Raw genomic sequence first — 22,733 nt, 5'->3', positions numbered from 1 at the left:
CTGACTTGCTTAGGCTATTGCTCTGGGCAACGGATCAGTCTATGGGAAAGAGTGTAATGAAAAGCTCTCGTTGGTGAGGGCTGTTACAACAAGCAGGAGGCTCTAGGGGAACACAGTGAAAAGCTAACAGAGCACAGGAAAAACGCTGAAGGGAAAAAAATCTTTGTTGGCCAAGATAACGCTGTATTTCATTTTCACCTATAAATCTGCAGCCTGTATTCCGTCCCAGTACCATGGGAGATAACATCATAATAAGTCTGGAAGGGAACTCCACAGGTTATCTAGGACATCCTTTGCAGGATTAAAAGTGTCTAATTCAGATGTGCAGCGTCAGAGTTCACTACTCCTTTTCCCACAACTTGCTGTTTATTCACACCCCTCAGTCTTAATTGAGGCAATCTGAAAGATTTCACAGAAACGAGTGAATTTGTTTCATTAAGTAATTGCAGAAAGTTCAGCCTGAGTTTGTAAACCCCTTTAATGATGCTAATCACCTCCTTATTGCTGTCTGTGTTGACTTGCAATCCTGGCTTTGCTTACAATTTAAATGCACAGTGTGTCTTACCTCTAGGTGAAGTTAAAGTCTGCGCTGTGCTGCCCCAAACCAAAGAATGAGGGCTGAAAAAAATGACGACTCCTCACACATCGGTATTGACTAGTTACAACCTTCCGTCACATGCACCCCAGCTGATTGGGGACAGTTACAGGATCAGGGCAGTTCTGCCCTGTGCAAGAACCTACACTGAGCTGAATGCCCTCTTCCCCATCCTAAGAGGGAAGCCCAGAAGCCCTGAATGCTTTTTTTTCTGTGTGTTTGCCTTGGCCTGCCTTGAAAATAGTTATGCGTTAGCGTATTTGGTTGAGATTGTGCCATTTTAAAACTTGAGAGCAAAATTCTTTGTGACTAACCCAGCAGACTTGCATTTCCTCTTCCTCGAGCATCTGAAATGGCTTTTCTATTTGAGACGTATTGTAAGCATGTCCTATAAGGGGCAAAACAAAGGCACCTACCATTATGCAATTTCAGTTAACATATTAAAAAGAAGAAAGCTGTTCGCAAGAAATAAGAGGTTTCTCTTGGCAGTAGATCTTTTCATTTAACCTTTTAGGTTTTAACGCACAGAGATCCACACATGGTCACAGTGCTGCTGTGATACAGGCAATCCATGGCAGAAAACCGGAGCTTTCAGAGAGGGTTCATTGCAAACCTGTGTTGTGTTATGTGTAACACTCTGCAAATGATCCTAATAGTCATGGAAATGAGTTCCATTTGGCATGAATCATAAGAGCTGCTAAGTGAGGGCCTCTAAAATGGACCTGTTAGGAAAGACAGAAGTAATGAGCCATTGTACCTTTTTTTTAAAGCTCATTAAAGTGGGACAGCTGTTGTTTAACAGTTAACTGCAGGAAATAAATGCCAAGAATAACAGATACTGCAGTTAAGTAAGGCTGCCTGCCTGCCTTTTATCTGAGTAATTTGGATATCGTACCTGAAGTAGCACACAATCGAAGGCTGGTATTTTTTGGAAACTGTCTCCTAATGACAGGTATGGCTGTTACTAAGAAGGTAGCAAATGTGTCGCAGTAAGGACCCCAAAAGACTTCTTGGAGAACTTCCAGCGCTGGCAGGCCCAGCACAGCTAAGGTAGCATGCTGTCTGCCATTTCAGACCCAATATAATCACGATGGCTGGAACCTCTGGAGCGAGCGTCGCTAAACCACATGCAACGTGCTGCCCATAATCCCTTCCCACGTTTCCTATGGCCACAGGAAGCTTATGCTGCAGGTGGGCAAACACTGTGCTTCTTGCTTTTGTTGCAAGTCAAGGCAGTGTGCTGTTGGGGGTTGCCTCCTTTCCCTTCTTGGTGAAGAATGAACACTAAGCTGATTTTATCTTCATAATATATCAGCTTGGGCGTCCAGCTATAGCTGGGAGGCAGGAGCTGTCACTTGAATCCTTGCAAGCAAGGGCAAGAAGCACAGCCAGATGTCTGCTGCTAGGGTTCTGGACAACAGGCTACTGAATTACAGCGTGAGAGGGAAGGCACCATTACCCTTCCAGCAGCTGTTAACAGGAGCAGTGGGAGCCGTGTTCTGAATGAAGCCACGCGTGCTTGGTGCGCTCTGAGCATCCTTTCTCACTCAGACCTCTGAGGAGGAAGAATACCTTGTTTGAGATGTTTGCAGACCTGCAGTAATGACTAAGCTATTCCTTCCTAAAAAAAACCCCAGGCAGCTTGAGGCAACAAAAAGCATTTATAATCAAAACGTTTATAATCCAAGAAAACTTCATAGGTGTTTTCAGAGTGTGTGTGCCAGAATTTTGAGGGTCATATTCTAGGAACAAACTGTTCCTTAAACCAAGAAATTAAACAGTTTATAAAACTGCTGTGCCTTCAGCCCTCAGCAGTGCTCTGCTGGCTGTTTCAGGGCATATAAAACAGCTCAGCTTTATCCCTGCTCATTTCATAGTTGGGGGACAGTGAGAAGTAACTCAGGGGTATGACTTACTTCTGTGCTTCTACAATTACTTCTGACCACACAAAATTTGTATGAGAATCCAACATTTTAGCACCTATGTCCTTTGGTAGATACTATCCCACCACTTGCTGGTACTGCCTAAATGAAGTGGGGAAGAGGTGCCTTTCATAAGGACCTAAGGAAAACTATAATGATCCCAAATACTGGAGAAATATGCTTGTTTGGAGGGGAACACCTGTATATTAGGCCCTGAGCTTTGCTGCTACCTGCCGTACTTGACAGTAGGATTAAACCAGCATTGTTTAAAGAAAGATCTTTGAGATTCTTTGCTATGACTCAGAAACCTTACCTAGAGCTTGGAAATCTTAAACAAACTGGCACTGTCGTGAATGCAGTTTCACACACTGTCATATGTTAACATTGACTGTTAGCTGTTAGGCCAAGTAAATGCCATTTATTAATTGCTTTATCCCTGCATGATCACAAAACAGAAGTAAGCAAGGTACACATTCACCAGGCACCTTGGCCAAAAAATGAGGCATTCCAAACAAATAAACTGCTCTGTCTGTGTCTTAGCATACTCAAAATATATTTGTCTAAGCAGGAGCAAGGTGTATGGTAGATCTCACCATTCTTGGGGAATAAATGCTGCAGAGCAAAAAATCTCAGTTTAGTTCACTAAAGTACCTTAAGTCTTCACTCGTGAGCCAGATGTAGTCATGCCTCCAATAATATTCTATCACTGAATGCTTTTATGGGTTAAACAGTATTTTGGATCAGTTCAACACCAGATCTCCATAAATAAATTTAGCGAGTCTCTTAATTTAACATTGGTGAGGATGAAGGAATTCAAATGCACACCTGTAGGGACACTGTAACCACGCCACAGAAATGTAGATGGTCCAGACAAGATGCTATAGGAGTATTTTCTGTCTTCATGATTTCAACCTCAATGAGGTTGTCATTAAGCAACCTATTCTATTAGCCATCCTGAAACGATAAATCTAATCAACCAGAAGCATTCAGCATGTCACTAAAATGTGTGCTTCCCGTGGGATTTGCAGGCTAGGAAGATATTTCAAAACAAGGAAGATGCACAGTCATCCTGAGTTTCTTTTTAGAGAACAGTCATCTTCACATTCAATGTTAATGCCATTACAGGACTGAAACAATTTCTTTCTAGCACATACTGTTATAGCCCAATATGATAGGCATCACATGGCAGGAAGAGGATTCAAAACCCTATTTTTGAAAGAGGCTGAAACCTCTACAGGGCATATTAGACCATTCAGTCACCCTCTCGCAATCAAGTTAATGCCTCTGAGGCACTCGGCATCACTCAGGTCACCGCTGATATGAATCTCATGGGGCACACCAATGTGAAAGAATATTCCAAAATAGGAAAAAGAATATATCACATAGATATTCAGAACAAGACAATTTCTTTCACAAGGACCATTGTCAAAAAACATTTATCTCAGCGTGTCCATTACCATTTCAAGTCAGATTTGTATACCCCACTACAGCAGGTACCAAAAAGAGATAAGTAAGACTCAGATGTGTATTTGCAAAGGTGCCTGCTACCTCGACACATGAAGCAGAATTTAAGTCTTCAGCCGACACACATGCATTCAAAAGAGGAAAGAGGCCGGTGAGACAAGTAAAGCTCGTTTTTCCAAAGTGCTTTTATCAAACAGGTTCCAGCATAATGTGCCCATTGCAGAGAGATTTCCAGCCCATGCATCACTGTGTAAGTACCGCACATAAGGAATGGGGCACAAACCAAGCCTCAGAAGCAAGCCGCACACTGGTATAAATCAGTCAGCCTACCTGAAACAGTTGGACACTCAAGAAACCCCCAGAACCCCAGGCATCCATGTTGTCTACAACTATGCCTCCCCAGGGAGTCACGGTGAGTAGGAAATCTGCCTTGCTAGTCAGAACATCAATTTCATGGGCAAATCTATCCTCACCCCTCTTTTGAGCGTGTCAGGTGCTCTGACAAGGTAGACAGCCAGGTCTGAAGAGCCTGTGCTGCACTTCCCCGCACCAGTAGGAGTGCGGAGGACCTAAAGCCATGTCTCAGTGTCCCTGTTCTGGGACCGCACCAGCAGTGACAAAGCCATGTGCCCATTCATGTCCCTATGCAACAGGCAGCTGTTTTATTCCAGAAACATAGTTGAATGCAGGTGCTGTGGTCTCTATTTTTGCTTCTGTTAGTCCTCGGGGAAGCAAGTTGTTAGGCAACATTTGGTACTTCATGCAGCATCACCGTGCAAGTTCCATTGCCTATCATTTCATCATGACACATCTTTGTTTTTTCACTCCAAGGGGAAAAGCTTGCAACAGGAATAGCCAGTCTGAACATAGCATAGGATGTATATACACTGTCATACTCCGTGGCAATGGATTAGGCAGTAAGGAATGAAAAATCTTTAAAAACTCCTTCTAATAAATCATACATTGTTGCCAACTGAAAATGTGATCGCATTAAGGCTGTGCTAACATGGCTCTGAGGCAGCGTGTGTTTTCTAGCCCTGTTGGACTCATTTATCCCAAGTTTGTTTGAACTACCTCATCTGCTAATAGCAAGTCCCAGCAGATTGCATTATATTACCATGAAACATTACCCTGGTGCCAGTTGATGTTCCCTCAGCTCTACAAGTTCAGAGGGGAGTCTCAGACTTCTCTATGCTTGGGCACAACCTTACCTTCTTGCTTCTGTGGTTTTTCCAAGCCTTGCATACAGTCATTAAATTTCAGCTGGGTGCAAGTATGAAGAAACAAAGATAATAACAAAGAGTTATTTTCTTTGTATGTATATCTCCATACAAACAAGTATGGAGAAACAAAGAAAGAGACAAAAGCTTTATGTGACTTTTATCTTCATTCCTTCCCTTAGCACTGTTTCAAAATCCCTTACCTCCCTGTGCTCCCTGAGGCTAGAATAATCCAGATGTCAGCACTGGCACTGCTGATACAACAGGCTGATAATAGTTGTTGTCTCTCCTGGTATGCTGTGGTCTGTCTTTTCTAGGAGCCAGACAACTAAGGCAAGAGTAAATTCAGTGCTGAAACACCTCTGAATTCAGATGCCAGTGAGACATAAAAGGTTTAAGCACAAGTATGTGAGTGCAGTTGTCTATAGCTCAGTGAGAAATAATCCAGAGCAGCAGACCCAGACCCTGGGGCTTTCCCGACCTTTGTAATGAGAGCTGGGGGTGCAGATCCAGCAGCCCCACAGAACTGTCACAGCTTCGCTCCCTTTTCTAGTTCCCTGCTGTTCCAGCTTTTCTTAGTCTACAGGACTTCTGAATGGCCGTCTTTGTTCCTAAGACTAGAAATCATATCATGCAGATGGAGCAAAGCCCTGCTGTGTCCGAAGCCACAGCGAAGGTTACGACAGCAGTCCTTAGCCCAGTCCAAGCTCTTGTATGCTGCTTAATCATGCTGCACTGTTGTGGCCAAGCACAAGAAGCTGGACTTGCTAACTATGAAAAGCTGGTGATAACTCCTGTGACCCGATAGCTCGAGGCCATACACAGACCCAAGTACCTGCCAGTGTGACATGTAATTCCCTCATCTTTATTACAGAGCTGCTGACCATGAAGCAACTAGCTCCCTAGTGACTGTAGCCAAGTAAAATCAATGAGGAGCAGGCATCAGCAGAGGACTGGAATAAACAGAACCACTTAAAAAGGAAGATATTTGACTGTAATGAATCTGTTCAACTGTGGAAGATGCATAGAAGGATTGAGATGAAGTTAATTGTGGTTCACTAGGTAGAGCTTCTTCAGCCTCTGCTTTGCTTTGGTACCCTGCTAGGTTGCACGCACAGCTGTATTAATGCATTTATACATTTAAGAGCCCTTATTCGATATGTCACTAACTGTTCCCTCTTTAGTTGCTAGAGGGGTGCCTTTTCTGTGCATGAGATCCTGGCTTTTGATAATTACTCTTTCTGACACGAGCAGGAGTTCCTCCATGACTCTATTACTTCTTTCAAAAGAGCTGGCACTTCAATACCTTTTTCTTTGCACCTTCTGCTAGCCAGACCCAATCTGATCCGTATGTAATTATTCGGGGGTGTGTGTGTAAAGAAGCATTACTACTGTGCCGTGAGAAAAGTGGAGAGCCTTCGTTCATTATGGAGCAGACAGCTGACGGTGACACAGACCAAGCAGAAGCTAGCCAGACATTTTATAGGAAAGCAGTCCATTTTATGCGCGGCAGTATGGACGGACCGTGAAGTCTCTTGTGCCACCTGCTGGCAAGCACCGCGAATTACAGCTTCCCAAGAACGGGGACGGTGTCGGCTCTTGGCTGGAATACGGAGCTCAGGTGCTCAGGTGCTGGAAAAACCCTGACAGCAGAGGTACGGAAGAATGTGCTGACACACCGAGCTGTGCAGAGACCCTGCATCCAGCAGAGCTCACATCCAGCAGAGCTTATCCACTCCAGTGTCTACACTCTGCTCTGCAGCATGCTGGCAGGATTTAGTTGCTCATATGAAACACTACAAAACCCAGAATTTTCTGAGGCCTTTGCAGACTTTGATTCCTTTCAGGCCCACGATCATGTCTGTGTGGTGTTCTTTGTTCTGGTGCTGCAAGGGATCAGGGCTTACCCTTCAGCTGTACAGCGTGGAGGGTTGCTTGCCTTTTCCCATTTTTCGTGTTTCTGTTTTGAGGTTATGCAGCATTCCCAGCCAGGATTTATCACAAGCTGAAGGAGGCCACCTCTTTTCATAATCTGTGCAGTATATCGTACTTATGTGTCACAGATCAGCATCTGAAACAGATAAATAAACAAGGGTGTATTATTAGCAAGTGCTTGATATGCTAGGACTTGGTCCAGAACCCACCAAAATTGTAATTTTTCCCTAGGAATTTTAAAAATGGTTGTACAGAAAAAAAAAATAAATAAAAATCAAGATTAAGTCTAACATCTGCTCAGTGTCTGTGACATATTCTGCCACTGAACTGTGTCCTAACTGATGAGCAAGTTCACAAATCAATGTGAAAAAGGCAGATAGAGGGTTGCTATTGGAACCTTCTCCTCCCTCTCCAAGCTGTGAGCTGGTAAGGAACACAGCCTTCTGGTTTGCAGCCCTCTTACCAGAAGGACCTAGTCATAGGAACTCATCAGAGAAAACTGACATTTCTTTGCTCTTCCTTCTTCTTAAAGTAATTTTTTGGCAAAGACATAAGATCATGAGTGATTACAAGGGGATAGGTACTAAGTGCTGTGAGTGAGGAGAGAGGATCCATGAGCAAGATTGTAGCAAGTAGTGTTTCCAAGGGTTATTGCAAAATGGCTTTCAAATATCCTTCTGCCACGTCTCCCTTTCTGATTTGTGACTGACTGAACTGAGCTTTGAGTAGCACCGAAAGGCAAAATTCAGCTTTACAGGATATAAGAAGAGGCAATGTCAGAGGAAGGGTACCAGGTTTCTACTTAAATTGAAGGAATATGCACCACCTGAGAGGTAGCAGAAATTCTGGTACACTGAAGAGCCAAGCTACTCTTTTTTTTTTTTTTTTTTTAAAGAAGGGATTATGTACGGATAATTTTGCCCCACATTACATTCCTCCCTCCCTACACACACATACCCAGACACAAAATCTGAACACCCACTGCCCTTTTGGTCCTCAGTTAGATGCCACTAGCTAGGGTTAACATCTCTGAATCCTTTTCTCCCCCATTGGCTGCACTGTAGCTCCCATCTTCCTTAAAATACTTCTTAGCCTTTGAAAGCTGTAGGTGGGCAGAACACAGCCAGCCAGAGTGTTTCTTCTCCTTTACTTTCACTGTCTCTCAGCTCACACAAAAAAGCTGGTGGCAAAGAGGAGGTGAGAGGGAAGAGCAAATTTGTCAGCAGTTCACATCTTTGTTCTTTACCTTGTCTTTCAGCCCATTCCTTCCTTTCCATCTTCTGTTTCTCACCCCCATCTACTAATAGGCACGTCAGTGGCCAAGGCTGAATGTCCTGTCATGCTCAGAAATGGTACTGAAGGTCACGGTCATTCCTGGGGTTGCCCACAATGAAGCAGTTATATGTGCTAAAGCCACGTATGTTGCTTTATGCTCCTTGCTCCTGCCTGTATCACAGCAGGATATCATTTCAGTAAAACTCTGTAGGTCAGCAGGAACAGGGAAGAAAGTCCTTATTATCTTTCTGAAGTTTTTGCTTCAAAAGCTCACTGGGGCAAGGACTATCTTTTTCATTACCTGACTGGGAGGAAGTGGCCTTGATTTCTCAGGCATCCTTAGACACTAAGAGCAAATACTGAACATTGGCAACCTTACAGCTGTGGGCAGCCAGAGACAGCAGATGTTCACCTCACATGACAGGTATGAAACATGTCCTCTGACCAAAAGTAAAATTCCTTGGCAGGAGGTAGCTGATGGCGAATGATCCCAGGAAATTAGTTTCAGGTGGAATTTAACCTAATGACTCCTGGAGAAATGCAGTGAAGGTGCTAAGACTTTCAAACTTGGAGCACCAGGTGGTTTTCTTCATGATGCATCTCACCAGCCACTTTATATCTGTGGTTTATATTTCTCTAGCTTTATTTCACTCATTAGTGTAAAATAAAATGTCTGACTGCTCTGAGCAGTTTTCCAAGAGGAGCTACTAACTGGATGGGAACAATAAAGCAGCTTGCTTATTTCTAGCATTTTATGAAGCTGTAGACTATTTCAAAGCCTATCGTGCTGGGAGTGAACCAGGCCACAACCCACTGCTCAACTGCTTGTGCTGTAGCAGGGTGGGACAAGATGATTGCAAGAGGCCCCAAATGATTCTGTGCTTCTGTGAATACCTGATTAAGGTATTTCACATTAAATTGGCTGCTCACTCAAATGCTTTCAGGTGCTGTTCCCAGCGTGGTAAAGCGGCGGAGAGCACAGACCCCTCTCCTCGGTGGGTTGGGGGAGTTGCCCCATGGCAGTGCCTGGCCGGCCCTCAAGGGAGGCCCTGGTGCGTGGCCATCCTATGTCACAGCCCCTCCGTGGCAGTGACTCCTTGCCCAGGGCCTGGCAGCTGAGGAGAAATAGCCGGGGCTCAGGCAAGCAGCGCCCATGGCCCCGAGGGCTTCAGCAGGGCAGAAGGGCTGGCACCCGCTGGAGCGGCAGCTGGCTGCTGGCCACCCCTCTGCAGCGCAGGCGTGCCCGGGATGGAGGCCTCAGTGTTCGCCTCTGCTGCAGTGGGGAAAGTTTGCTTTTGCTCTGTCTCCTGAACACTGCCTGGTGGTGGTGGGAAAGCAGCTTTGAGGAAAGGTCAAGAAGGAGGTTTGGGCCAGGTACAGTCTCCCCTCCGCAGCCGGTGAGGGCCTGGCTGGGGGGCGAGGGCCTCTGAAGGGCGCGGTGAGGTGCCCTGGGCCTGAGGGGAGCTGCAGCCTGGCGGGGCAGCGGGGCAGGCCGGAGGGGGGCTCTGGGGCTCAGGGACCCCTCCTGCAGGCCGGAGGAGAGCCCTGGGGGTCAGGGGACCCCCTCCTGCAGGCCGGAGGGGGGCTCTGGGGCTCAGGGACCCCTCCTGCAGGCCGGAGGAGAGCCCTGGGGGTCAGGGGACCCCCTCCTGCAGGCCGGAGGGGGGCTCTGGGGCTCAGGGGACCCCCTCCTGCACACAGGGTAGGGACCTGGTGTGTTAGGCCAGTGAGCCAAGGGGCAGCTGCCAGCCCAGGGTGGTGGGTACCCCTCTGCTGTGACCCTGTGGTGGCCGCATGGACCCAGCTACCAGGATGCAAGTGTTTGTGCCACGGTACAGACCCCATGAAAAGCCCAGCCCCATGTGTGCCTGGCCGTGAGTGGTGTCTGGCACTGGCACTCATGGACCTCTGGTTCTGGAAGGTTCTCTGCATTTAGCAGTTGTCACAGCAGTCCACAATACTCCTCTAACTTGGCACCTGCGCTCCAAATGTAATGGTAACTAACCGCACCCCCTCCTACAATTCCCAGCCTGGCCCAGCACACACTAGCCTTACTGGGAAGGCTGGAGTTTGTCTGCAAACTGTGGGTTTGAGGAAGTTTTGCAGCTGTACGTGACCCAGCCAGGCACTGCTGTGGGGTAGAAGCTGCTGTGGACGTGGGTGGTGGTACACAGCAGGGTACGGTGCTAGCAGAAAATCCACTGAGAGATCATCACTGGCTCAGGAAGGCCCTGTGTCTCTGGCTGTTGGAGACTGGGGTGTATTCAAGAAAGTATCACCGTGTGCATAACTTCTTCTGAAATTATTGCTGGGGCTCCACTTTTGGCCACTGTCAGATGCAGGGACTGGGCTAGAAGGACCTTTGGCACACGCTGTATGTGATTAGTCTTCTCCAGCATGACTGGTGCAAGGCAGTGAACTGCCTGCAGTAGAGCGGTGCATTTGATGAGGTGATTATTCAGCTCTTGTAAACATTCACAAGCACCACTGAGCTGTAAGTAAATCATGTTGGATGTCCCCCCTTCTCTGCCACATGCACTTGTGCTGTGAAGATAATACAAATTTCTGCGCCAGAGTCATAGCCTTGCTTAAAGAGACAGCGAGAGGAACCTCAGCTACAAGAGGGCAGCAGGGCTGTGGGAGATACAAAAACCATGAAAGAGAGTCCTCATAGCCTTCGGAGGTAGAGCAGAAGGCCAGTTCAGGCCTTGACTCACAGGGTGTTTTGCATTATGATTTACATACAGCATTCATGTTCAGTTCCTGGAGGAGGGATTGCCATCAGCAAAACACGCTCCCTTTAGAGGCTGCTAACCTTCAAGAAGTTGTATACTAACACTTGCTTCTCAGAAAACAGCGTTTCACCCAAACAGTTTGCCCATAATTTGAGAAACTAAGCAAGAGAACTGTTACAACACTGTACTAACACCAAAATATTTTTCCATTTTAGTAGCTCTCCAAACTGTTCTCTCCCTGAACACTACAGCATTTTTAATAGCCTGTGTGGATACTATCTATTGCAAAAGGGAAGGAACTATGTATGTTAAACCATATAGCACATCTAGTGAGCTGTGTCATACCTGTGTTTTGTAACATATGCCACTTTATAGACACTTCATAGACCTGTGTGACCCTTCCATGTAGAAGTAGTGTTAAAATAAGGATACTTAACCAAGCAGATGCTGTCTTTTAAGAGCTTTCTGATAAAACAGCTGAAAGCACTTTGGATATACGTGAGATCAAGACCAGGCAAAAATAGTCTATGCCACACTAGCAGCTGTCATGCCTGTATATCAGGAAATCCAGTTTTTTTCAGAGATAGCCTTGGAATTCCCCCTGAATTGTTACTGTATGAGAAACATAACCAAACTACAGTGCCAAACCAAAGTTTTACAAGTGAAAAGCTAATTAGAACATAAAACCTCCCACGGCTGCAATATTCATATGTACATTTTTATAAAAAATAAGGGAAAAATTGAATTTTAGTATTTTTGTATGTTCTTTTAAGACTTAATTTTCTTTGCTGTCTTCATCTCTGATGAAGCCGGGCAACAGTGAGTCACAATCATAAAATTTAGATTGTAAGATCACTTCAGAAGGAAAAGATTTGTTTACATAAACTAGAAGTAATAAGGGAATCTGTGCTGCTTATTTTCTAAGTCTGAGGCTCTGCTTTGCAGTCTGTTTTAAGGTGGAAGAAGAAAGGGGTTTTTTATAGATTTGTGTGTGCGTGCGTGAACAAGGACATTTTAAGGTATGTGAATATATCTTTCTTTTTTAAATTGCATTGGGGACCTTGAGATCCATGACAGAAGTGGTTCTCTCAAACTCAAGAACTAACAAAATTATACAACTGCAGTCAGTGCTGTACAGTAAGATGTGCGTTACCAGAACTATAAGGTACAATACCTCTTTTATCAGTGTGAATTGCTGCTATTTACAGACAACACAATGCTGGAATTGAGGCTCCTTGGTTCTTCCAGTGATGATAGATAAGGTCCGTCTACTAGTCGCTGTGCGTGGCAAAGTGTCAGGACTGAAGACACTATTAATTACTTGCATTAACACAGTCCCCAGTCATGCATGGGATCATTAGAATGGTCTTATTTTGGATTCACCACAGTCAAGAACCAAAGCTTTTGCTTTTTTTAATTCTGAGGGGCAGCATAGAGAACTGATGCCCAAATTTTTGAGCCAAACAAGAAACAGAAGGCAAAGGAGGAGATGAATGTGCCCAAGATGACTTAAAAAAGGATGCTTGCAGACATGCCTGACTAGCAGGGTTAATTCATGTGCAGTGTGTGCTGCATGTACCTACGCACATGTCCTGGAGTGCTCCTGAATTGCCCTGGGAAGATGGTGGCTGGGAGCGTGCTGCCACTAACAGATATTTTACTAGACCTGCTACCGGCTCCTTCATTATTCCCAGGACTAAAGGTGCCAGGAGCAGGTTATAGGCCAAAATAATTATTCCAGGGAGTGATAACAAGCTCACAGGCCCCAAGTCTAGCCCATCAGTACAGTGAAAATTTGTCAGAGGTCTAGGCTGCGTTCCCTGCTCTCCGAGTTGCAGTCCGTAAAGGGGTCTTGGCACCGCTATGATGGACATAGCAAAAAATACATCCTCTGCACTATTCAGTGGTAGCGGCACAAAGTGTGCTCGTCTGTGTCTACTGGCAGGAGAAACTAAGCTGCTTTAACAGTGCTGATACTCACAAAGCTTTTGGGTATGTGCAAGAGGAATGGGGCAGGTTGCACTTCTCTGAGTCACCTCGACAGTCTGTGAACTCAGAGCTTGCCTACAACAGTGAATACAACAGTTCAGATTTGTAAAGCAAATTTTGTTTGCTTTTTTGTGCTTTCAGTGGAATTTGTTTGGCAGTGACAGCTAGCTAGGATGTCTTTAAATGGCACATAGAACTGTAGAGAGCAACATTTGAGACTATGGCAATAAGCCCTTTTCCTACATCAGTCAATTCCGAGCCTTCACAGTAGAGAGTTATGGCTTCTGAGAATCAAGTAGTTTTCTCTTCTGCAGCTGTATTTGTCTCTTTTTCAGGTGGTTTCACAGTTAAGCAGGATTTCTTTGCCTCAAAGCCACAAGCTTTTCTTCTTCCCTTTTTTATTTCAGTTTAATTGCTCTCTGGATTTCTGAGGCTTTCCATTTTTTGAGATATGTGTCAACAATTCATATCCTTGGGATTCTTTTTTTGATTTTGTTTAAGGATATTGTGGAAACTCTCCCAATGCTGTAAAAATAATAGCAAAATCCTTATTACTCAGCAATCACTCTGGAAGAACCATTCTTTTGATTGTGCACCAGAAGTTGAATATTTGATGGTCCAGTGCTAAGGCCTAATGAAAAGAGTGCAAAGGCTAATGCAGAGGCCAGTAAGAGACTTTATGGGGCAGGAACCCTGTCCTAGCTTTATCACATGGCAATGCTGGATGTAGATAGAATCCCTAAAACCAGAAGTGAAAGGCCAAAAAAACCCCATTCATGAGAGAAAGCAAAGGAAAAATCTGGATTTACATTCTGCTTTTACAGAAGGTCTCACTCATCCTATATGTGCAATCAATTATTCAAATAATTTGTTGACAATTTATATAATTATTTCTAATTAATCTTGATTAGACTGCTGGAATTATGTGATTACATCTAGATGCATGCATCATAAATGCAGGAGGTGCAACCTAGATGAGGAGGAAATGTCATCTTGTTTTTCAATTTATTCATTTGTGCTAGTTAAAAGGACTCAGGAAGGTTAATTTACATGATCCTAAACAGAGGCTCACTGAACTTGCCTTTATTACATTTCTTTTTGTAAGTTAAGTAGTAGAACTTAAATCTTCAGTTATGGAGACAAGAATTCACTGTGGGTTTTGATATTTAGGAGGGCTAAGAAACACTTTAGAGTTGTGTGATTGACATGCAAGTAATGTGACTACAAAATCAAGTCTGTAGTGCTAAGGTAAGTAGGAGAACATAACCATTGAAATAGGATCCGTTAATTCAAAATTAATTTGGTTTTAATCCGTTTCAGAGCCTTTGCCTTCCTCATGATACAAGTTTAAATTTCCCGTTTCCTTCTGTAAATTCAGCTGTGTACTTATAGTTGTTAGCATTTCACAATGACACTTTGTTTGGAAGGTCTTGATATGTATTAGGTAAGATACTGAAATGGGTATTTTGAACATCGTTATTAAAAGCCATGACAAAGCTACTGGGTTTGATTCTACTCCAGCTGAGAATAGTTAAATCTAGGAGTGATTGCTGAAGTCAAGTAATTCTGCAAGCAAAGTACAAAATTTATTATAAGGGTCTTTGATCAAGCCCATTTTTTATTAGAAATCTGCATTGATTTTAATGGCATTGTATCTAAGATTACATCTTCTTACGTGAGAGGACACTGCATCTAAACAAAATAGATCCTGTCCACCAGCAGTTTGCACTATTGGGCAAATTCCTACTGAAGTGGGCAGAAACTCACTGCCAATTTAATTCAAGACTGGAAGTATCTCACAACAAATTATTATTGCAGAAAAATCCAACTGGCTAGATAAGCTTTTGTTAATACTTAAATCACAAATATATTCATAGGTTTTATTTTTTTTGAGTTAACTAGAAAAAGATCACTTTCTGTGCATTTACAAATATATAATCACATTTTCATTTGTATCAACTTTTATTTTAAGTGTGTCAGGCTGCATAAATGAAGCCCACCAGGAAAGAGATCAAGATAGATAAGACCTACTGAAACTCCTTCTGCATTGTCTTTCCTCTGGAAGCCTTGCCCATGTTTACAGCTGCCTGATCATAGTACTTACCTGTCTAAACAGAACACGTTAAGTCAAACCGTAATGCTTTTTCTGAAGACAGAAGCCAGTACTACACCTGCTGTGATGCTAGAGTATCAGGAACTGAAGAGCGAAGAAGATTTTTCTACCAGAAGTTTTGACATGCTAGAAAATGGTTGTGCGACCTCTGCTGAGAGAGGAAAGTTCTCAACAGTTTCTAATGCTTGGAGTAATGAAAGCTTAGTTGAAAAGCACTCTCTGCAAACACGCCTCTCGCTAACTCATGCTGACCAGGAAGACACAGCATCAGTTTCAGGAATCTCTGAACTTCTTAAGGCTACTGAAGAACCTCAAGCACAGATTTTAAAACATGATCTAGAGATACCACCTCAAGCCAAAATCACATCAATACCACTTTCTTCTTTCCCACATAAGATGCAGCAAATAATGTCAGACAGAGCTAAAAATGTCTCTGAAGTAAGGCAAGCTACAGAACTACCAACTGTAACTTATGTATGGCCAGTACTCAAGGTGGAAGAGGCTTCCAGCCCCTTTTGGGACAATTTTCCAAAGTCTTCAGTACTAACCAGCCCAAACTTAACAAGACACTGTTCTAGGCCTGGTGTAGTAACTGAAGATATGAAGTGTTCCCAAATAACCCCAGTGAAACAGCTTGCACAAGAAAAGCTAGAGATAGCACGAACATATCCTCTTGTTGTAAAGTCATCTAACAGTGTTGTTTCAGGAATTTTAAAATCACTGACCAATATCAAGAGGGAGGATTACAAGAATATGTTATCATTTTCATCTGTCAGTCCTATTGGAGAGCAACTGGAAATTTCTCTCTTTAAGGAAAACGCGGTAGTGATATATAATAGGCAAGCCTACCTTCTGTATGTAAGGAGGCGTGAAGCTCTGTCACAAAAAATGGAAATACATGGCCATGATATGTTGCTTAGGAAGACCACGGTTTGGCTCATTACATGTAGTGCTATGCATGACGTAACGACCAAAGTTCTACATCCGCTGCTTTCAAGACAGTATGTTGTAAAAGAGAACATCAAATGTCTTACAACCTTTGCTCCCCTTCCACACCAAGGTAAAACTTCACATGGAACACATTTCTCTTCAGACGGGGTGACTACCATCTCTCAGCCCAAGCAATGCTCCCCTTCAACTGGGAAAAGACAACAGGTAGTAACCTCTGATGATTAGTTGAGTGCCTATGTATGGATAGTAAATTACTTTCCTCTTAGATATAGCTGAAGGCAAGGTGCCTTCTTCAGCCTATTTATAACAGGACAAGTGCTGTGAAAGATGAGTAACCCAGTTTTGATTTCACTTTTGTGGAGAGGCCAAACACAACTCCAGTGGACACAATCACTGTAGAGTAAATCAAAATAAGGCTTGCAGGTCTTTAAGACTTTACCATTTAAAAGGAAAATATAATTAAATAATGCTGAGAAAAAAATCCATCTTGTGATATATGAAGATTCTTTGAGTCTTTGAAAAGGACAAAAGCACTGCACTTAATGGGAGCAGCCTGTTTCTATTTAGAAAATAGCAGAACTGGGTTTATTACAATGGTGAGATATTTCCCAGGTGAGGAGGTGGGGGTTCTGAAAACAGCTGATGAGTGCCATCATGATCAAATTTTAAAGTAACAGTGAAAGAAAAGAGAAGGGCTGCTTGCAAGGTCCCTCCTTAATTAAATTCTCCTTGCAAAGCCACATCGCTGAAGTAGAGGAGAAAGTAGAAACAAGCTGTGAAATTAATCTGGTGTGGGAGGAAAATGGCTATCCATCAGATGGTCAAGTTCTACTCTTTCTTATTTCAGCTCCTCAGCAAGATTGCATTCCCATCCAAAGAAGGCTTGCAGAAAAGAAAAGAGAAAGATGCACGTCAGGAAGAAGACAAAGAACTAAGAAAGAAATTTGGTATTGTTAGAGATGTAAGAGTCTGTCTGAACAGGGTAAGTCTCCCTGAACTTACAGAGCCATCTGCACTTAAATGGAAGTTAACCAGCAGGACAAAGGAATGGGGAAACATGCCAAAGGTACTTAACTGTCCATAAAGGAATGTAAAGTATGCATCACCTTGAAGTGTTCATTATGCATCATTAGCACACTTTTCATAAGTTTTAAGTGTTTAAGCCCCCATCATAAAACATTTTCTATTTGAGAAGCTTGTGATGTTTATAAAGAATCACTTATGCTGGTATTTTTTATGTTGGGGCTATTGGTGGAGTCTGGAAACTGACTCTCTTTGCAGTCTACATTTGCTCCATTACATTCTGTTATTTTCTGCAGGTTTTAACTAAATCCTCTGGCAAGAATAGCGGATCTCACTAAAGGTAGTTTTTACCATAGTAAGTAAGATTTCAAACGGGAAAGCAGTTCTTCATTCAGGGAGAGGGAGATCTCTGCTCTTTTCATCTATAGTTCACATCTCTCTAGTTGCACCATGCCCTAATGAAGTGCATCTTTTTAATATGTATGTTTAAAATTATTTCTGATAACTGTTTAAAAAAATATGTCTAAATGCTCTGAAATAACACACATTTAATTTATGGCATCCTAGATAAATATAATGGCACATCAGAATTTCTATATATCTCTGTATATATACAGTTGTGTCCCTTTCAACAGCACGCAGAGTCATCACAATTGAAGTGGGGGTAAGAAATGAAACTACTATATATATTCACATTTTCCCTAGATGTGAAAGTAGTCAAGCCCAGACCTGTTTTAAGTAATATTTATTTAATCTACTCATTTGACAAAGACACTAATTTTGGAGCTTATCTTAAAATCTCCAATTCAGTAATGTGATGAGCTCGTGTTTATATTGATATTGAACATGATGGGTTCTTTTTATGATCTCAGTACTATTTGCTGTAATATATTTGCCTACCTGGCCAATGTGAGGCCATTGCGTGAACAGCACCAGAATCTCCTTGTGGACAGGAACAACAAAGTCTCAGTGTAAAGCACATTTTTGTTTTTCTCCTACACTGTCCAACCTAGATGATTCTTTTTGGAAAGCAAATAAATTATGGATTAAGTGATAGTTGGCTGAGGGTGTAGGCATTAATTGTCACACACTGGATCCTTTTTGTTTAACAGCAAACTGCCACTTCAGCCAGTTTTGCCAAAGAGAAGAACAGTAACTGGAGCAATCTCAAAGGAGAAGAATAAGTACATTCAAACCAGAGATGCAACACTGCACAGACCATGGAAAAGGGGGGAAGAGTTATTCTATGCATTCAGTGTGAGAGTCTAAAGAACGCCACACATCCTGCCAGACCTTCTTTTGGGAACAGCACTGAAAAAATCCTGTGCATTTAAGATGTCCCAGATGAATTTTCCCAGAGCAAAACTTTACTTTCTGTTTAGTGACAAGCCTTATCTGCAGATACACCAGTTGTAAAAGAAACATCAAGATGAAAAAGGAATGTAAACAAGCTTTCAAAATCCTTGAAGAATGAGAAATGTCAGTGGAAGCAATACATAAACGCAAGCAGCAGAAGTGAAAAATGGTTCTCACTGCTCTTAAGTTACAAAACTTCAAATCAGTATTTGTGGGAGTGGTTGTTTGTTGTGCTTTGTACTGTGCTTCTGTTCATTGAATTTTAAAAAATCATCTCAGTCATTAGTTTTGCATTTAGTATTTTGAAAACACTGGTCATTTCTTCTCTCAGAACTTTTTCTATTGAGTGGGTCCCTTCTTACGGCCTGACTGTGTTCTCTTCACTAGTGGAAAAGTGATGGAGTTAGCAGGCTTCCACACTTGTGGGAGAAGCATCACCTGGTACATACAGAGAAACAGGCCCCCAGTACTTACAGCTGTTTGTTGTTTAAAGACCACTCACCAGAAGTCTTTACATAGATGCCTCTGGATTACTTATTGCATTAAGTGACACTATAGCTTATTATGTGTTATATTATAATTTCAGAAAGTTGATGTTTAAGTGGCAGGAATTTTACAAAGCTAAACCTTCCTTCTTATTTTTATTGTGGCTAACAAAATCCCAGTATAATAAAAACCTAAGCCTGCTAGTTTATTCCTCATCAAAAGCTTTGCCTCCAATATTCATATCTTGTGGCACAATGAAGAAATTGGCAACAATCTTTCTAACATAAGTCTTTAAATGTGATATCATTAAAATCTGACATACGGGCAGTTGCCTAAGAGAGTGTACCATGAACAGACAGAGGAACAGCCCTCCTTCGGTGGGAGTTTGCCCGTGTGGAGGCTGTGAGGACCACCTCAGTAGGAAAATAACAGCAGAGAATGGAGTCAGAGCTCTTCTCTCTTGGGGACAGCTGGCCATCTGACCAGACAGTCTCAATCTGCAATTGAAATAAATTTCAACTAATAACCATCTACCTACAAAAGACTTCCAAAAGCACTGAGTCAGGGATACTCACTAAAAATAAATTATTTTGCTTGAATGCCTGGGTTGTAAAGTAGGCAGTTGCTAATGCATGATTCTGAGTTTGTTTCTTACTTGGCTGCTGCCCCAGATTATTTGCTGCTAGTAATATGTTACACATGCCTGGTGACAGAGATCTTCACATTTGCTTTAAGGCTCGAATAAGTATTGTTATATAACATAATGTGGAAAAGTCCCAAACTTGTGTCCCTTTAAAAGTGGAGGAAACTTAACTGCATCCAACATCAATTTAAGCCAACAGAAATTCTCTAAGAGCAACAATACTGTATGGAAGCATACAGTGCACAAATCCGGGCAGACCATTTCAGAATTCCAGGATATACCACTGGAAGTAGTTTTATAGCGTCCTCTTGGCCTGTCAGTCTGCCCCATTCTGTGCTTGTTTCTCAAAGCTGATGTTCTTGGTACGTGGAACCTTGGCAGTTCAAGGCTATTTCACACTACCTCTTTGATAAAGGGGAAGATGTCTGTTCTTATTCTGCAGATAAATTAGTAATCGTTAATAAACTAGTATTTCTCCTAGATCTGTCTGTTCTCTCTTGGTCAGCCTGTAGCACTAAACTTCCAATTCTGTCAACTAAATGTTAAACCAGCATCACCCCACCTTCCCATGATCTCTGAGGAAGGTCTGCTTTTGTTGTCCCTGAATGGGAACATGATCGGCGTGCTCTCAGCATTCATGAAAATATACTATATCTTTTTGTGAAATATTTCAAGGCCAGGTAAAGCAAAATTGGCCAAAGAATATGATGAAAGAGCACAGGTAATAACTATTCTTTTTTTCTTCTCTCTTTCAATGAAACATCCATTGTAAGAAAATTAGTTGTCATTTTTCTAAAGTTTCTTTCCCAGTAAATATACCAAGGCAGATGCTTATGGCAATCAAATTTTGATGGTGCTTCTTCACCTATCCACATTGCCATTTCTCAACATGTGTCCCAAAAATAAAATAGGATCGAATACCTATGGAAACATTTCACATTTGGATTTACCCTACAACTGTTCTACACAGATGCTTCCACTTGCTAGACTTCAGCTACCAACTGTATTATTGGTAGATCTTATTAATGTTGTTATTGTGACTGCCTTTGTGATGTTTTCTGCTACCGTGTCTTTTTCTTTGCAGATTACATTCACTTTGTTACATTCTGTCATTTTATACACTCAGTGTTTTTGCAGTTAGAGTTATTCAAGTAATAAAAATATGCAGTATCTTCTCTAAAGTGTTGTTCCTTATTTCTGTCTTTCTCTGGTTTGCATTCCTTTCATGAAAAGTAGATTTATGATTTAAAAGAGGTTATGGCAGTGGGATTAACCTACAATTGTCGAATCTTGCTGAAGGCCCTTAAAATGCAAGTGCCTCTTGCTAAAGGGAACATCTGTGCAAAATGTTTTTGGTTTATACGCAAGATTTACAAGATGGGTAATAGCTTTTATCAGAGTAACTAGAATATCTAGAAAAACAGACAAGCATTGTATCTCAAAGTTGAATGCAAAGTAAGTACAATTGGTAAGGATATAATTAAATATATATTACCTAGATGATTCAATGTATAAAAAATAGTTAGTTTTCAAAGAGCAAAGGGGTTGCTGGTGCAAGAGAAACATGGTGAGTAGGTTATTTCCAGAGAGAAAGAGAATGACAGATATTGGAAGACTGCGGATAGTCGAGATAGGGGAGTGAGAACTACAACATACCATGAATGGCACAAACAAATGATGACCCAGAAATCATACTGTAACACAAAACCAGTACCTAAATTGTTTACCTGATTTTGGTATCCAGTACATTACTAATTTTAGTGGGTGGTAGTGTGTTTCATCAAAAGGCTTATGTTCAGTCCCATTGCCAAAGTACACAGGAGCTAATGGCAGATGTAGTCACATACCTTTTGCTGGGAGCCTAACAGGCATCCTGGGGGCAAGAGTCCTTCATTTTCATTCACATGGTGACAAAGTCGAAAATGCTGGCAGAAAAAATAATTGCAAAAAAGAAGTGTTTTAAGACTGAGAAATACTTTTGTTCTGTTCGAGAGGTTTGAAATAATGTGCTGATTATCCTGGCACCACAATTCTGATATAATTTGCAGCCAGAGAAATGCTAGGAGCTTGCCAGCTTGGGAAAACAAGAGAGTTCAAAGCCTGATGAGTAATAGGGGGCGAAGTTGTATGGAAAAAAAAAAAAAAATCACGTACATGACAGAGGAAGGTGAATCACTGACATCTTATGTACTGTGCTCAGTATTTGGCCTTTTACATTTTCAAAGGAAATGTGCACTCCACCAACAACTATTCTGTTTGCTTCCAGGAGTGGCAGAGCAGTGGCAGGGGCACCTTCACCAGGGTTTTATTTGCTTCCAGTAAACAAAGACCAGCACTCATGCTCCTGCTACTCTCTTCTGCTTCTCAGAAGCCTCTAGTTAGAATGTTTTCCACTATGCTGTCTCTGCCATTAAGCTTCCAGATAAGATGGTGTATGCATCAGTGGAAGGATTTATAATAAAATAATTACAAGAGTAGGAGGAACAAAAGTGAAAGGAAGCTTTCTAGAATTTTTACATTGACAGCTTAAGTTTCCAGTCAAGTACATAATAAATGAAGCATTTACACTGCGTAAAATCAAGATTAACTCTGTGGATTTCTTAAATCAAAATGTCGCTAAATCAAAAATTCGTAATGTGCCGTGGTAACGTCTCATGTATCTGCTTTCATTTACTTGCCTGTGTTTATGACTCCAGTCACAAATATTCCCAAGTCAAAAAGCGTCTGAATCACTCCCGAGACCTCCATATTTGGGGAGTTACCGGTGATTCAAAATGAGACATTAAGTAAGTTCTTCCACGTAAACAGTTACCTCTGATTAGCCAGCCAACTACTAGAGCTGATGTTCACCACCTCTTGGTGCTAACTTGCTCACATGTGGTTGTTCTGTGCCCCAGCATCTCAGTACCCTGCAGGCTGCCTCTCCTCCATCACAGTGCAGGAACTCTTCGTCTGTATGTGCCTGGTATCCTTCCCACTGTGCCTACTTTGCCCAAGGGCAATGGGTGGCCTTGGCTGCAGGACAT

General features: G+C 42.4%; 2 long non-coding RNA genes across 2 annotated transcripts in view; both read right to left on the bottom strand.

Moving 5' to 3' along the window:
- LOC129736420 (uncharacterized) overlaps positions 1 to 16,379 on the bottom strand; it is a 28,049-nt gene extending 11,670 nt beyond the window's left edge. The window contains exons 1-2 of the long non-coding RNA XR_008732996.1: positions 16,098 to 16,379; positions 7,109 to 7,272 (exon numbers count right to left, since the gene is read on the bottom strand). This is a non-coding gene — a long non-coding RNA (uncharacterized LOC129736420). The remainder of the gene's footprint in view (positions 1 to 7,108; positions 7,273 to 16,097) is intronic.
- Positions 16,380 to 17,012: 633 nt separating this feature from the next.
- LOC129736371 (uncharacterized) overlaps positions 17,013 to 22,733 on the bottom strand; it is a 57,729-nt gene continuing 52,008 nt past the window's right edge. The window contains exons 8-9 of the long non-coding RNA XR_008732869.1: positions 21,555 to 21,632; positions 17,013 to 17,081 (exon numbers count right to left, since the gene is read on the bottom strand). This is a non-coding gene — a long non-coding RNA (uncharacterized LOC129736371). The remainder of the gene's footprint in view (positions 17,082 to 21,554; positions 21,633 to 22,733) is intronic.

This window comes from Falco cherrug, chromosome 6 (genome assembly GCF_023634085.1).
Source record: "Falco cherrug isolate bFalChe1 chromosome 6, bFalChe1.pri, whole genome shotgun sequence".
NCBI classification, from domain to species: Eukaryota; Metazoa; Chordata; class Aves; order Falconiformes; family Falconidae; genus Falco; species Falco cherrug.
The sequence above is the reverse complement of the archived record's forward strand: the minus strand, read 5'-3'. Positions and strand labels throughout refer to the sequence as shown.